Raw genomic sequence first — 14642 nt, 5'->3', positions numbered from 1 at the left:
TCGGAAAAGGATCGAGGTGAAGCTGATGGCAATTTCAGCCCTGCCATACATACGGCCATCTCCCAGCCTGCCCCTGGACAGGGTGTTTTCTGATAAAATGTTCAGGTAAAGTGATGACTTGAGGACTTTTACATCTTTTACGGAGCTGTCGCCCATCACCATAGCATCCAGCACCCTTTTTGGGGACCACAGGGGGAACGGGTGCAGACTGGGTGTTGGAGGCACCAGGGTGCCGGGTATGAGCCAAGTGCTTGCTGGCGCTTATTTCCAGTGCTCCCATCCCTGAGAAAATGAGGACCTGGAGGTAAACAGCTGGAAAATGCCCCTGCGGGACCACAGCCCAACACTTCCACTCACCATGGAATGGCATTAACCGCCATTTGCAAATGGCGCTCCTCGGACTTAAGGTGCGATTAAGTGCAACATCTTGGTGTTAATTGTATTTAATGTTATCGCTCTCTTATTGCATTATTGCTAAAAAATGACATGAGGCCAATTTCTTTTTACTCCAGCCGCGAATGCGCTGCTGTGGTTTTTCAAAAGCGCTACGAGCCGTGGCAGCAAACGGGAGGATTGCGACTTCTGCTGTTTACCTGCTGAAATATTCAGCGCTCTTAAGCCCAAGGAGTCGGAAGCGTTGGCATCGAAGCAGTAGCCTGTTTAAACTGGCAGGCCCTCTCGTCAGGTTATAACAGCGAAGATGATAATTGCCAGCTCCGGGGGCAGGAACTGTCGTTTTGTTATCTCTGGGTGCAGTGCTGCGCTCTGAGGGACTCCGGTCCCCCATGGTGGCCGCTGGACCTGGCTGCAGTGCAAATAATGGCAGCCCTGAATCTGAAACGCTCGCTGCAGACAAAAGTCCGTGGTCAGGCATGCAGAGGTGTATCTGGTTGCCCGTCTTTGGCCCCGTAGGCTGGTTTTCCCGAAAAGCAGAGCTGCCCTGTGGGAGACTGTGTGTTGGCAGCAAGGGAAGCGATGCCAGCAGGGACCGGCACATGCCTCCCGGATGAGTTGTCCCGGCTGTGTGGATGTAGAGGTGCTGCTGGCAGGTCACGGTGTGCCCCGTGTCCTCCTGTGCACGGGGATGTAGAGCAGCGTATATGGGCTGACGTCGCTAGCGTAAGCAGATGCGTGATGGAGATCCCGGCCCCCTGAGCCAACGCGTCGTCAAAGTAAAGAGGTGAAAAGCCAGAAGAGGAAGACTGATGGATGAAGAGCAGGACAGCAGCTCTCTTCTGAATGCCAGCCACTTTCATTTGGCCCAACACAAGGGTTAGACAGCAGCAAGGCTCAGAGTTTAGTCCCAATGATGCTAAAGAGCAGGGCCCGGATCCCCAAATCTTCCTGCTGAAAAATAACAGTGGAACAGCCCATGGAGTAAGGGGGCATTTGTCCCAAGGAAGGGTATCATGAAAGGCTATCATGTAGACTACGCAGAAGATTATTTGTTTGATCAGGTGAGGTTAGGGTTTTTTTAATCGCTACCGGTTACTGGTATCTAAATGCTGGCAGTTACAACATTTAATTGCATTTTTCTGTAAGAAAATGCTTATCTTGCTAAAAGATGGGATTCTCTACAATCTGTTTCGTGTGCTGAAAAACTCTTGTTTCCATTTCATTCTTTACCATCAGTGCTATCTTAATCCATCCTCTGAGGCCAGTCCTCTGGTTTTATCCTCCGCCGATCTGAGGCTGTGAGCGGACAAGTGTCTCCACACCAGGTCTTCCCAAATGAGTGCCGTCCTCACGTGCCGGTGGCTCTGCCCCCTTCTCCTGCATGGGGGAAGAGTGACCCGCAAGATGTGCTGGAGCCATCTCACCTCCCCTTGCATCCCACAGCCCCCAGTGGGCTCTCCCTGGAAAGGTCTCAATCTGACGCTCCTAAACAGGCCACGGTTTGTGCATCGCTGCCTCGTCTGGCTACAAAATTGATGCTTTTTTGGATGCTGGAGGAGAATTTTTCTCTCCTTTCTAAATCTCTTAATAACTGAAGATTTGGGTGTAAAAGCACTAACTGCACTCAGTTCACTGGGGTTTTTTTTTCAGTCATAGCTTGCCTTTTTTTCCCCCTATAGGCACAGGAACCATTTATAGCCGAGGTGGGCCGAGTTTGCAACTTATTAATCTCTCCCTTGCATGTGGGTTGAAAAGAGACACCATGCCTTTATCAAAAGCCAGGCTAGCACAAAAGGCTATGCAAAATCATCATCAAATCCTATTAGAGGTGGAAAATATCTCTTAGATCATCTCATTCATTTCCCTGCCAATGCTAGACTGTTCCTGAGAGTTAATTTTCTAGTGTCTGCCGCCGACTCCCCGTGTGACTGCAGGTCTGTCATCTTGCCTTTGGGTTGTCACTGTAACTTCCACTCCTTCCCTTGCATTTCCAAACAAGCCTCGTTTTGTTCGGTGCTCGCCTGGGTTAGTATTTGCCCTGCATTACGTATTATCAGTGGTTCCTACTCGGAGAGCATCACCAGACCTTGCTTGTGGCTGGGGAAGTCATTCCCATGGGACGGGGTGTGCTGGGTGCTCGGGGGAGCTCGGGGAGTGCCGTCCCCCGGACAGGGGCTCCATCCCCTGCAGCCACCGCTACCTGCTGCAGGTATCGGGGAGACGAACATCTCAAAGGGAGGTTTCTCTCCCGCAATCGCGACCGTGGGTTCAATGCAAGCAGGTCAGCCCCCGTAAAGCACTTCTCCCAACCTCTGCCGGCGCTGCCTTCGATAAACTCCCACCCTGAAATCCTGGGCTGGCTGTGACATCCACTCGGCAGGGGGAAAAAATAATAATAATTCAAAGCTGGAGCTATTTATAGCGTGAAGCAAATGCAGATTTCATCAGGGTTTGTTTCACAGGAGCAAACGGCGTGTAGGAGCGGAGTAACCTTACTTGTAACTTCCCACCGGCGCTGGCGGTGGTGACTGAATTCCCCGACGCGGCAAGGGTCTGGGCAGCCCTGCCAGCGCCGGGAAGGTCAGTCCGGCCACTGTCACCTGGAAAGCATCAAAAGCAGGAGCTGTCGATAGCGACCCACATTTGCAGAAAATCTGAGGGCTTCCTAATTAACTGAGGATCTCTAAATGAGAGCAAAGCCGCTCGACAAGCCCCCTCGTATGCCTTAAGTGTCAGGGCTCAGCTGATCGCTGCATCTAACAAGCGGCTGATTTTTAACAGTAGCTCCGAGACTCAATCAGCTCCTAATGGCTCCGTTTCAAAACGTTTCAGTGCATTTTTCATCTCTTACTCTGGAATTTATGCTCTTTGTTCCCTGCTCAAATATTCTGGCGCTTTTCCTTAATTTCAGGCTTCTGCCTTGCGACGGCTCCTCTGCCCTAACCAGGCAGCTCATCGCTTGCCTTTCCCCGCACGCGATCCTCTGCCGCGGCCGCTCGCTCTGCTTTCTAATCAGTAAGTTTCAGAAATTCCCCCTTTCCCTCCCCCTGATGTATAGGCAGTGCTGCGGGGTCTGGCATTTCATAATTCGAAGGAAACCCATGTTTAAACAGACCCCTGTGTAATAAGAGCTGAAAAGTGGTTTTATTTCAGCTATAAACCCCCTCCCTTTAAAACAGCGAATGCCGTTTGCAAATGCACCTGATCTCGACCTCCCTCTCGCTGCTTTTACGCAGCGCCACAGATTTGGGCGCTGGCGCTCCTGATTTACACCACGGCAAATGAGCTCAAACCCTCATTTCGGCTGCATTCGCAGCTGAGTGAGAATATGCACGTTTAAACTGAGGGCTTCGAGCTGCTGGGGAAAGGACGGGGGGATCTTTCCCGACGCGTAACTCCCGTCGCCGGTAATGAGACCCACGTGAGGCATCCTCGGGAAGGCGGCAGGATAAACTCCCACGTAAGCAGTGATTAGGAACAGATAAATTCCATTCAGGAAGGTAGAGAGTTAATCAGCAACTCTTTAAGACTTCTCCGCGTGTGTTTATGTTCAGTGGCTTATCCATATCTTGGCAATTACTCACGTGAAATAGAATATAAATCCCGCTGCCTAATTTTTCTTCGAAAAATTTCACAAGGTAATCAAATCCCGAAGTGCATATTCTATTCCGGTGGTTTTATCAGTAAATCAGATTTTTATAATTTATCAGCAAAAGTTAGATTTAAGCATCCTCACTGTAATGTTTGAAAGATGAACATTTGTTTCAGCGGGTACCGTGCCAATCAATAATCTTCCAGCTTGACTCAGCTATCAATTATTGCTGCAATTATTTGTCTAGTTGGATATTTAAAATGTCATCAGAAAGAGATGATTACATATTCCAGAAAGCAAGGCACTGTATAATCAGATGAACTGAATCCAGTTAAATGTAGTGTGGTACTAACCTGTCCTTCAAAGCTGAATTCTGCAGCCCCGACTGAAACAACAGCTTTCTGCATTATTGTAAGGAAACAGATCTTAACCTTGGAACAGTGCGTGTTATTGGGGTCGGGTAATACTCGGCGAGAGGAGACCTTGCAAGCCTGGAAATTGAATCAGCCTTACTGACATAAAGGAGGGAGTTGTTTTTTTTTTTTAGCAGGGGGGGAAGGCTGGTTTTGTTGGATTTCATCTGCAAATCTATAAATAAGAAAATCCACTCTTTATCTGCCTTTCTGGGAATTTAAACTCCTGAGCTCGAAGCGCCAAATTTTCATATGCCCTTTTTGCATTCCTTGACTTGATGTATGTATGGTAAATACTCTCCGTGCCCCGAGAACGCAATAAAGCTATAGCAATTCTTGCAAGTCTTACATCCTCCAAACTCCAGATATTCAGAGTATTATATCATTTTCAACTTCAAGGATATCTCGGCGATGGAGAGGAGACAGAATAAACCGGAGGAGACCGGACAACTTTACGACACCTTTTGGTCCTATTTGCAAAGCAGGGAGGGGAAAATATATATATTATCGATTCTACTAATACTCGCTTGTGCAAGTTATGAAACTAAACGTAGTAGGATCTGGTTCAGCACTTGCTGTGCTTGCAACTCCATGGTGACATTGAACTTGCTCAGGGACAGAATAAACCTTTGCCTTCCTGGCAGATGATTTGCAGGCAGAGGAGTCATTTGGGGGGACCTGCAGTTCCCCTGACCCACTTTGTCAGGATGGTTTGCTGCTGGCTAAATATCATTAATTTGAAAGCGAGAGGAAAGCGAGCCAAAGGGGAAGGCTGGGAAAGAGGAGAGTCTGAAGAGGATCCGTTTTGGGAAGGAAAAGGTGGAATAAGGCTCTGAAGGAGAGAGCCCCTGTTCATGCACGTCCCCGAGCCCATCACTTGGCTGAGGGCTGGGGCTTTTCGGCTCCACTGACACCCTGCCCGAGGCACTGGTGGGAGCAGGGGTGCTGTGGGATGGAGAAGGGGACCTCGGCAGTGCCTGGCTGGTGAGAAGGGCCAAGGGGGGCTGGCAGGGACCACCACACCTTTGCAAGGCGATGATTTAAATGTACGTGCCTTACAGAGCAGGGCACATCAAATAGAGATGCTCATATGTGAAATGCAGCAAAAATAAAGCAAAACTGTGGGTGATGAGGAGACTTGATGGCCCAGCAGTGCCCTGGCAGCAGCGCGCCTGCCGGTGAGCAGCGGTGGGAAGGCACCAGCCCCCATTTCTCCCTAGGAGAGGGCTCCCAGCCATTTCAAAATGCCAGCGCACTTTGATCTCTCCAGGATTGCCCCGTGCGGTAGAGCTGCTGTGTCCTCCAGCGAGGTCCCACAGCACTAATTGGGTCTCTTCTCAGGAAAGCAGCATCCTGGCGTCGCGGCTCAGAGGCTCTGTACGTAAGGGATACGCTCGTGTACAATGTGCATCGTAGAGCAGCGTCCACAACGCACACTCGCCCGTGCCAGCTGCAAGGCTGAGCGATGATGAAGCTGCGATACAAACAGGGGAAACACCCCACCGCCGGCATCTGCCTGAGCTCGGGAGTCTCGTGCCGCGTCTCACCCCGCACTGGCAGGGGTGGCCTGAGATGCCATGCTAGAGCATCTCCTTTCTTTCCTTTGCAAGAAAATTTTTGAAGTGCGCTCTGCTTTTTCTTCAGATGCCGCTGGCCGGGGAGAAAACAGAAAAGGGAAACAGTTCATCACGTAGGTGTATGAGAGTGAATGAAATGATTTGGAAGCTCTCTGTAGCTGTAGAATTACAACACTGCATTTAAAAAGTGAATTATTGACTTGATTGTCCCCAGCAGCCACTGGGTAAATGCATAATTACGGACCTCCGGAGCAAGGTATCGTTGGCTGGATAGCCAGGTTAGGCTTTGAAAAGGCTTTGATGCTCTTTCTGGGACAGGGCTTAGGTGAGGCTTGGTCCTTGGTGGGTCACAGCCCAGGTGGACATCCCAGCAGGGGACACGGCTGGTGCCAGGTAGGTCTAGAGGAGCTGATTTAGCAGGCGTCAGCCCAGCGATGCCACTCCTGTTGGAGTCCATTCATTTCCAATCCCCGTGCCTGCACTCAGGAGAGGCAGTCCGGGAGAGGCAGGCGGGGAAGCCTGTGTGTCTGGGATGTTGGTTACTTCGCTAATGATATTTTTAGAGAAACGAGATGGTATCAGCGAGGAGTTCCTCCTGTGGGGCTGACAGCACCGTGTAGTTCGCCCTTTAGGTCCCGCCGCCGGTGTTTGAAGTTAATGGAGCTACTACCCATGTGATGCTGCAGTCTGCATCGCCTCTATTTCTCTATTCCCGTAGCGTTAGTGTTTAGGGTGCATACGTGTGCGTGATCAGGTCTTCTCTGCTTCAGGGGTTTCTTTTCAAAACTTCATTCAAAGCTGAATTTCAAGCACAGCGTTATTTTCCGACGGCTGGTTTCTTCTGTTCCTCACTAATCAAGATGCGACAGATTTCCACCCCGCTTAAGTTTTAAAAAAGCACAAAATCAGTCGCAGCCTGATACTCTACTTGCCAAGTTGGAGCTCGAAGCAGGTTTTTTTGGTGGCCAAATCATAATCGCCTTGAAAATGGTGACAGACATTGAGGTCAGGCCAGTATGCCTGGCAGCGCTGGCATGCTCCGGTGGGACCCCAGCACCCCACACCTCCCCACCGAGGCTCTGGCAAACCATGCATTTTGTTGCTCGTTGTTAACAAAATATTTTTTTTTTGTGGGGAACTAGGTGTTATGGGTTCGGTTCTGCTTAGAAGAATGAGTAGATACGCAAAATATGTTGAGGCTACAACCAAAATGGTCATCCATGAAGTTTGCACTTCTCCTGCAAGGGCCAGATGTTCCCCAGGGTTAGGAGGAGCCCGGCTGCCGGGCTGTGGATGGAGAGGATGCTGCACGTTGCTCTTCTGCAGGGAGGAACTGGCCTCCCTGTTCCCATCCCTTCCCACTCGCTCTTTCCGCAGGCCCAAAAAACTTCTGTTTCGTATAAACTTGAGCAGTGCCGCAAAACCTGATGGAAACTGGGCTTTGGGAGAAAAAAGTGGATTCCTGGAGTTCCTAACTCCAATCTGAATCTTTGAATGGCAAGGCAGTGCCAGATGTACCTTTGTTTTTATTATTGCTGTTGCTTGGGTTTCATTTTGAAGTTTGGGTCATGGCGTTAGTGTTTTGGCCTGGTTCTTCTTTAAAAGAGGGGCTTTTAAAAGGAGGTGTAAGGGGGAAATGGCATTATTGCCATTACTGCCAAAGATGTTTTGCCAGTTTTATTAAAATGATTTCAGGGAGTTCGAATTTGTGTGAAAAATAATTATTTTCAGGAATATCACTAAGTCTTTTATCGATAAGTTGTAGATAAGGAAAGGCTGGTAAAGATGGCACATGGGGCGCTGAGGGTCCCACAAAGCAAAACATCTTCAGATTTTTGACATTTTCACAACTAAACCAGTCCCAGGACCTGCCATCAGGCCTGTCCATAAACAAAGTGGACTTGATTTGCAGAATTTTATTTTACAAATGCACAACAGCAGTGGTGCTTCTCATTTGACAAGCAATGCTCTGTCACTTCCTAGAGAGTTTCTGGGACATTTTTTGGTGGTTTTGAATCTGGTTCATCTAGTGATAAAGACAAAAGATTAGCGAGGAGGTACCCTGTTGTACATAAATGCAGCTACTGCTGTTATTTATTATTATTATAATTATTATGACAACAACAGCGACGATGCCGATGCTAACAGTGCTAACAGCTACTTATAACCGGTTAATGACAGACCAGGTTAATAAGGCGCCTTTTGCAATCTGGCGAACTGGGAGGAAGAATTAGTGCGAGAAGGAAAAAGTATGCTTGGACAGTGACAGTTTCCCATCTAAACTGATGCTACTGACTACCAGGAAAAGGTGAGTCACGACGAAGCAGCTCTTTCTTACCAAGGGAGAAGTGGGCTGCTGCAGGCGTGGAGCGGACCCACTTACCTCCCAGCCCTGTGACGCTTCTTGCGTCCCAACCGTTTCACTTCTCTAGTTTTCAGTTGAAAGGAATTTCAACAGTATGGATTTCCAAAAGAGAGAGAGGAAAAAGAGAGAGATTTGACAAGCCAGATGGAGACGAACTGAATCGAGTACAAGTGGTAACAATTAACTCCATTTTTTTTCTTCCCCCCTTTAAATACCATAACAACTCCAAATTTATCAGTCCAAAAATGAAGCAGTCAGTTGATATTAAAGCTGAATAAAGAAGTTCCTGGGTTTGGCTCAGGCTGTTCCTCTGATAATTTTTTGGTGGCAAGCAGAAGAGAGGGGGTGCTTACTGCAGGTTGCAGGTGTTCGAGTTGCTTTTAACTTTTGTTCTTTGCAGTTTGATAGCAAAAGGTATGTACGTGCCCTGTAGGTGTAGGTAGCCTGGTAAAGACATCTTGGCTTTGCTTACACGTGTAGGTTTTTGGGGGAGGGTGAAGGAGAATACAGGAGCTAAGCCACCAAGGCTGGTGGCACTGGCTTGCGGAGAGATGCTGCCGAAAATAAGGGCTGGGCTGTCCGGGCAGCAAGGGCCGAATCTTGGTCTGCTCGGAGGTTTCTCTGGCACGGGGATTTCTCCGAGGGAGTAAATCCGCAGCTGTGAATGAAATCCTTGCGAACACCATTGGCACGTACACAGTCACTGCTTACGCTGCCGTCTTGTTTGTGAAAACACTGGGAAAACTGGAGTGTCTCTAATACTGCATGTTTGTTTGCAGCCCGTACGATGCCCTGCGGTAAAATACACGTTATATTAATATCTCACTCCTTAATCTGGTGGTCCTTCCCAAACAACGTCCTGCGCTATGGGCTGCCTGTTTCGGATAGAGGCACTGAGAGGTTGCTGCACGTGGTGTTTCAGCGTTGCTCTTCCGTAAAGCGCTGGTGTGTCCGGCGAGCAGCTTTCCTGGATCCAGCCCTGACTTTTGAGAACTGAAGGAAGCTCTTCCAAAGCACATTGGCACACGCATACAGATTATTCCATTACTCACTTGGCAATGCCTGAACTTGCACGCCTAGCTCCAGAAATCCTTTTTTTTCTCCCCCCCACCTCAGCAGTGGCATCTAGCTGACAGCTTCTCCTCCCAGCCGGTCTTCTCCCCAGCATCTTGTCTGGCTTTGCTGCTGGTGGCTGTGGATATGGCTGTGGGTCTTGCTCGGAGCCAGCTATATTGTGCCTGGAGATGTTGGCTTGCTTCGACTCGGACTTTGAGCATGCCGGCTGTATCTGTGAGCACAGTACAGAAGAAACAGGGGGGTTTCTTTTTAATATAAAAAAAGCCCCTTAATGCTGAAAGCAGCCATCTCTTCATATTTTACTGAGTAATTGTGCCAACTGCCCTTAAAGGCACTCAAATGCCAATATCCATCCCACTCATTTGTTAACATTTTTCGGATCAGAAGCTAGATCTGTCACTTGTGTGTCACTGGTTAAATCACTTCTTTTTGGGGCATGGCAGGCAAGAGCTGTTCTGCTCCTTTTTTTTTTTTTTTTTTTTGGCAGGAGCCAATAACTTGAGAAACACTAAACATTTGTGCTGTAGTGAAATGCAGTGCCCTGTCACTAGTCCTTTGCTGGCCAGGATGTAGAAAAGGAATAAATACGTGATGGTGGGTGAGGCTCACTGGGTGAGACCAATCAGGTTTTATATTGGCCCCGCGTTTCTATTTGGTACATGGTATCCCCATGCAATTCTCCTAAAGGGGTAATTTCCCAAATACGAAGAAAATGAGCAGTAAAATTGAGTGGGAGGAAAGATGTGCAGGCAAAAATGCAAATGGTAATTGGAAGCTATTTGTAAAGAGTTGATGAGCTGTCCAGGAAGGAGAGGGCAACTTTGGCCCAAATCCAAAACCCACTTCACCCGCTTCAGTGGTGAGATGAGAACAGCAATTAGATATTAAAAAAATCAATATATGACAATTAAAAAAATGGAAAATAGATAGCAATCAATCGCAGTGAGAAATCATGATGGGTAGAGAACTGGCCAGGGGAGCTGAAGGTGCTGAGGAGAACTCGTGCCTGGCATGGATAGGGGAAGAGGAGAGCTTCACAGGGTCCTGGAGAAAAGAGAAACCCTACAAGTGATGGATGGAAGAAGGAGTGAGGTAGAAATTTTTAATAAATATTTCTGCTGTAGACCTGGAAAACATCAGTGTTATGTTTCTGTATCATAGGCGGGTGATGATGTTTTTTCTAGCTCATTAGTAGCCAAGGAGGATTTTATATAAGGTCCAATGGAGATAGATACTTTTAAATGAAAAGGCCCTGACAGCTTGCACCCAAGAATCCCTAAAGAGTTGGCATGTGAGGCTGGTTTTTAATAAAGCTTACGGACTGGGAGAATGCCATCAAGAGCTGGTCGGGGTAACTGTGGGAGAGTTGGCAACAATTTGCTTATCTCTTCTGGGCAAAATAATTGAAGAGATGATATAAGATTCAATTGATAAAGAATTAAAGGATAGAAATATAATTCATGCCACTCAACTTAGATTTATGGCATATAGATCTTGTCAAATAAACCTGATTTCATTCTTCCAGATGACAACTTCGGTTGATAAATGTAGATGAAATAGACTCTGCAAGGCGTTGGGCGCGGCGCTGCGTGACATTGTGTGTAGGAAGGCCGAGCACTGGGCGGTATCGGTAGCACAGGTGATTAAGAGCTGGCCAACAGATTTGGGAATGCGGGGGCTTAGCTGGAGAAGCATCAGTGGATGGGAGAGGTCAGCAGGGGCTGGTGGGAGGCGCAGTGGTGGTTAGCATTTCGTCGGTGATTTAGAAATGAATATGCAGTTGTGACTGATTAGCGTTGTGGATAAAGCAAAGGCGGGTGGATGGATGAAGAGCAACAGGGACGGGTCTGTGGGGTGGTTTGGAAAGACTGTCAAGCGGGGCGTGTTGAGAGCACGGTTGGGTACAACCTGCCGTGGTGCCTGGCTGGAAGAGGGGAATTGGGGCTGTGCGTACAGATCCAAGGTGCGCAACCCCGGAAGGCAGCAGCTCTGCAGGAGGCTTAGCGGAAAACCAGCTGCTTCCCAGCACGATGCTGGGCTGAGAAGGGCTAGGCTGGTCCTGGAGTAGTGGAGGGGGATGGAGGAGTGGCTTCAGGATGGAAAAATAACTATATTTTGAAGTGTGCCTTGATTTCCAGATGCACAAGTACCCTTTGTGTGTGTGTGTGGGGGGAGCACATTGTGTACTAAGGGGCTTTTCAGTGTGTTGGCCAAAGAAAGGTCAACAGGAGTGAATGGGTAGAGGTTGGAGCCAGAGAAATTCAGGTGGACCCCAGTACCCCTCTGTGAGTGTGGTTAGCTGTGGGAACTGACTGTGGTGACAAGCAGTGGGTGCTCTTCTTTTGTCTTCTGAGCTGGTTTGAATGATTTTCACTGGGATATCGTGCTTTGCCCTAAAGACTGTTCGCGGGGCTGGAGGAGGTTACGCTTTACCCAGAGACATCGTGTTGGTCATGGCACAGGACAACTGAGCGAGACGTAATGCAGGAAAGGTCAGAGAGTGAGAGCTGGTGGTCCCTTTTGCCCTTAAATTCCTCGGTGCAAAACAGCCGAGGACACGGGCTCCGGCCCTGCTGCCGGTGGCAGAGGAGGGTTGGTTCGGCAGTGACCCTCTTCACATCTTGAGCTGAGGGATTCCTGCTAACCTCTTGGAAATCAGCTGAAAGCTCCGATGACGTCGCAACGCTGCTTTGGATAGCACGTCCCATCACATTGCCGCGGTGGATGATGAGGCACGAAGAGCCCCGTGGGACCTTCTCCAGCTCTGTCCTTGGCCAGCATCGCCTACTGCATCTCCCTGCTGTGCTTTCCTTGCTTGCCCGTGGTCTTGCCCCGATGCTTTAGCTGGGAAGCCCCTGTGGATGTAGAGGCTGGCCCATAGCTAGGAGATCTCAGTGGATCCACAGCCTTTGGGTCCTACAATCCCATCCGGCTTTTGTGGGGACCGGAACGCTGTACCAAAAAGCATGGTGGTGGGATGGGAGGAAGGAAAGGCGAGTCCCTTCCAAAACCAGGGCTTGCCGCGGCAGTCTAAGGACCCGTCTCGCCGCTGGCGGGCAACGTGTGGATTAGTGCCATAATTCTTGCAGTTTGGCAAGGCTGCATCAGACTGGAACGTATCTCTAGGTGGTGATATGGTCAGTCAATAGCCTTCATAATTAATCAAGCACTAATAGACAAATTAGAAATCGTGTCTCTTCAAAGCAGGAGGTGGAGGCAAATGGCTGGTGGCTTTTAACTGTTTCACTGCTTTATTTTATTGCCTGGTTTTATGTTGCTCCCTTGAAAATGGTGAGTTGTTTAGGGAAGTTTTGTACATAAACATGATTTTAAATTTAAATTATTATCTTGATTACCAAATGCGGATGGTGAATTGAAAACTTGTTTTTCAGGCAAGCAAATGAAGAATAATATTACATTTTACACTCCACTAAATCAATGTAGCCCTAATTTTGCCATGCAGGAAATCAATTCCAGTCTTTATAACAGTCGAAGATGTTATGAACAAAGTAATTTTGCAAATTATGGCAAGTAACACATTTATTGATGACTGTAGTTTAGGAATTTAGAATTTGTGAGCGCTGTAATATAATAAGGCCGTACTGGCAGGAGCTGAGTGAAATACAGATTATACGGTGAAACTGTAATGCATCATTTGCTATTAGTGGACTGGTAATAATTACCAGTTTCAAAGCAGCTTTTTCCATGTAATCTTTAGTCTCAGTCGTAACAGCCCTTCTCATTGACATTATGATTACACGAGCTGCCCTTATGATCTAGAATATCTAGTTGATGGGAATACTAAAATGTGGTAGCGAACGCTCGATGTTGTATCCTCATTAGAAGATAAAATGCTATTTTCTCTGACCTGATCTATAAGGTAGAGAGGCGAGATAGCGTTACATTGTTAGCTCCTACCGTGGTGTTAAAAACTTCCACTTCATTACGGCGAAGCAAGATGAAATTTTCCCATTTAAGATTTTTTTCCTTAGCTCAAAAATGAGCATAGGAATGTGAAGGTCCAATTGAATTTCCCTCTAATTTCAGCAGATTTAAGTATTTATCTGCGCTCGCATGCCTGGCACATACTAAACACCACAATGCATTTTTATTCCGACGCCAGCTTCAGGATGAAAACGTTAACTATTATTCCAAGGGCTTTTAAAGTGATTAAAGTGTTAAATGCCTGCCGTAGATGGTCGAGCCTCTTTCTACTCGCCCGATTCAGCTTGTCAGGCCAAACGCAGGAGAACCGCAGGGCTGGGAGGCAGGGAGGAAAGCTGCGCCGGGGCGCTGCAGCCGGCGCGGCGGGCTGCCTGCCTCTCCTATCCCCAAATCATCACGCAGCGCGCTGGAGAACCAAAATGCCCACATGAAGCTTTTTTTCCCTTCCTCCCGAGTGAGATGAGAAACAAGATGGGCGCAGAAGCAGCGATGTTTTCTTTCCAAATGTGCCTCGTTGGATTTTTTTTTCTTTTCTTTTCCTTTTGTATTAGGCAAATGGGGGAAACCTAATGGGGGCAGCTCTCGGTGCGGCATGGAAAGGGGTTTACCCAGCAGCGGTGCCTGCGGAGCAGACCCCTCGTAACGCCGATGTCGGGTCAGGGCAGGCGTACGTGGTGCCGGCAGGTACCACCCCAAGCACTGATGTCTTTGGAGGGCTCCCGTGGTTTATTCAAACCTCAAGAGCATGCGTTTTTTTCTTTTAAAATGTCACTAATCAGCAGCTCTGCGAGAACTGCCGGGCAGGGCTGGAAATGAATTTTTATCCTCCTCTTAGCTCTGGTTTCAGTTTACCAGCATTTAGTAAAAAACATCCAGAGGGGGGTGGAAGTGAATTATTCGCAAAATTACAGTAATCGATAAAAGCGCACTCACCTTCGCCATATCTCACGCCACTCTGGTCTCGCAGACGGCCCTCAAAAAGTTATTCATCCCCCTTGTTTTGCCGTGTATTAGAAGGGGCTGCTTTCTGCTGTCATTATTAGCCGTCTTTTTGTTTAGTTATTTATTAGTTGGTTGCTCTTTTATAACGTCCGTGTTATCTCCAAAAATAAATTATCATGAAATAGAGTTAGCTCGCCACTTGCCAAAGTGGCATTTACCATCCTCAGCTTCTTTTCAGTGCGAGAGAAATCATGCGGCTCCGGCAGGGCGCTCGGCCAGGCCTCCTGGCCACCCTCCAGCTCTTTCCCCGGCGAAGCTGCCGCTCTCTCTGCCTT

At 48.2% G+C, this 14642-nt stretch overlaps 1 protein-coding gene across 2 annotated transcripts in view; it reads left to right on the top strand.

Annotated features, from left to right (window-relative positions):
• LOC104037379 (BCL11 transcription factor A) overlaps positions 1-14642 on the top strand; it is a 76625-nt gene that overhangs the window by 51773 nt on the left and 10210 nt on the right. The window lies entirely within an intron of this gene.

This window comes from Pelecanus crispus, chromosome 3 (assembly GCF_030463565.1).
Source record: "Pelecanus crispus isolate bPelCri1 chromosome 3, bPelCri1.pri, whole genome shotgun sequence".
NCBI lineage: Eukaryota > Metazoa > Chordata > Aves > Pelecaniformes > Pelecanidae > Pelecanus > Pelecanus crispus.
Note: the sequence above shows the minus strand (reverse complement) of the source record. Positions and strands in the feature narration are given on the sequence as shown.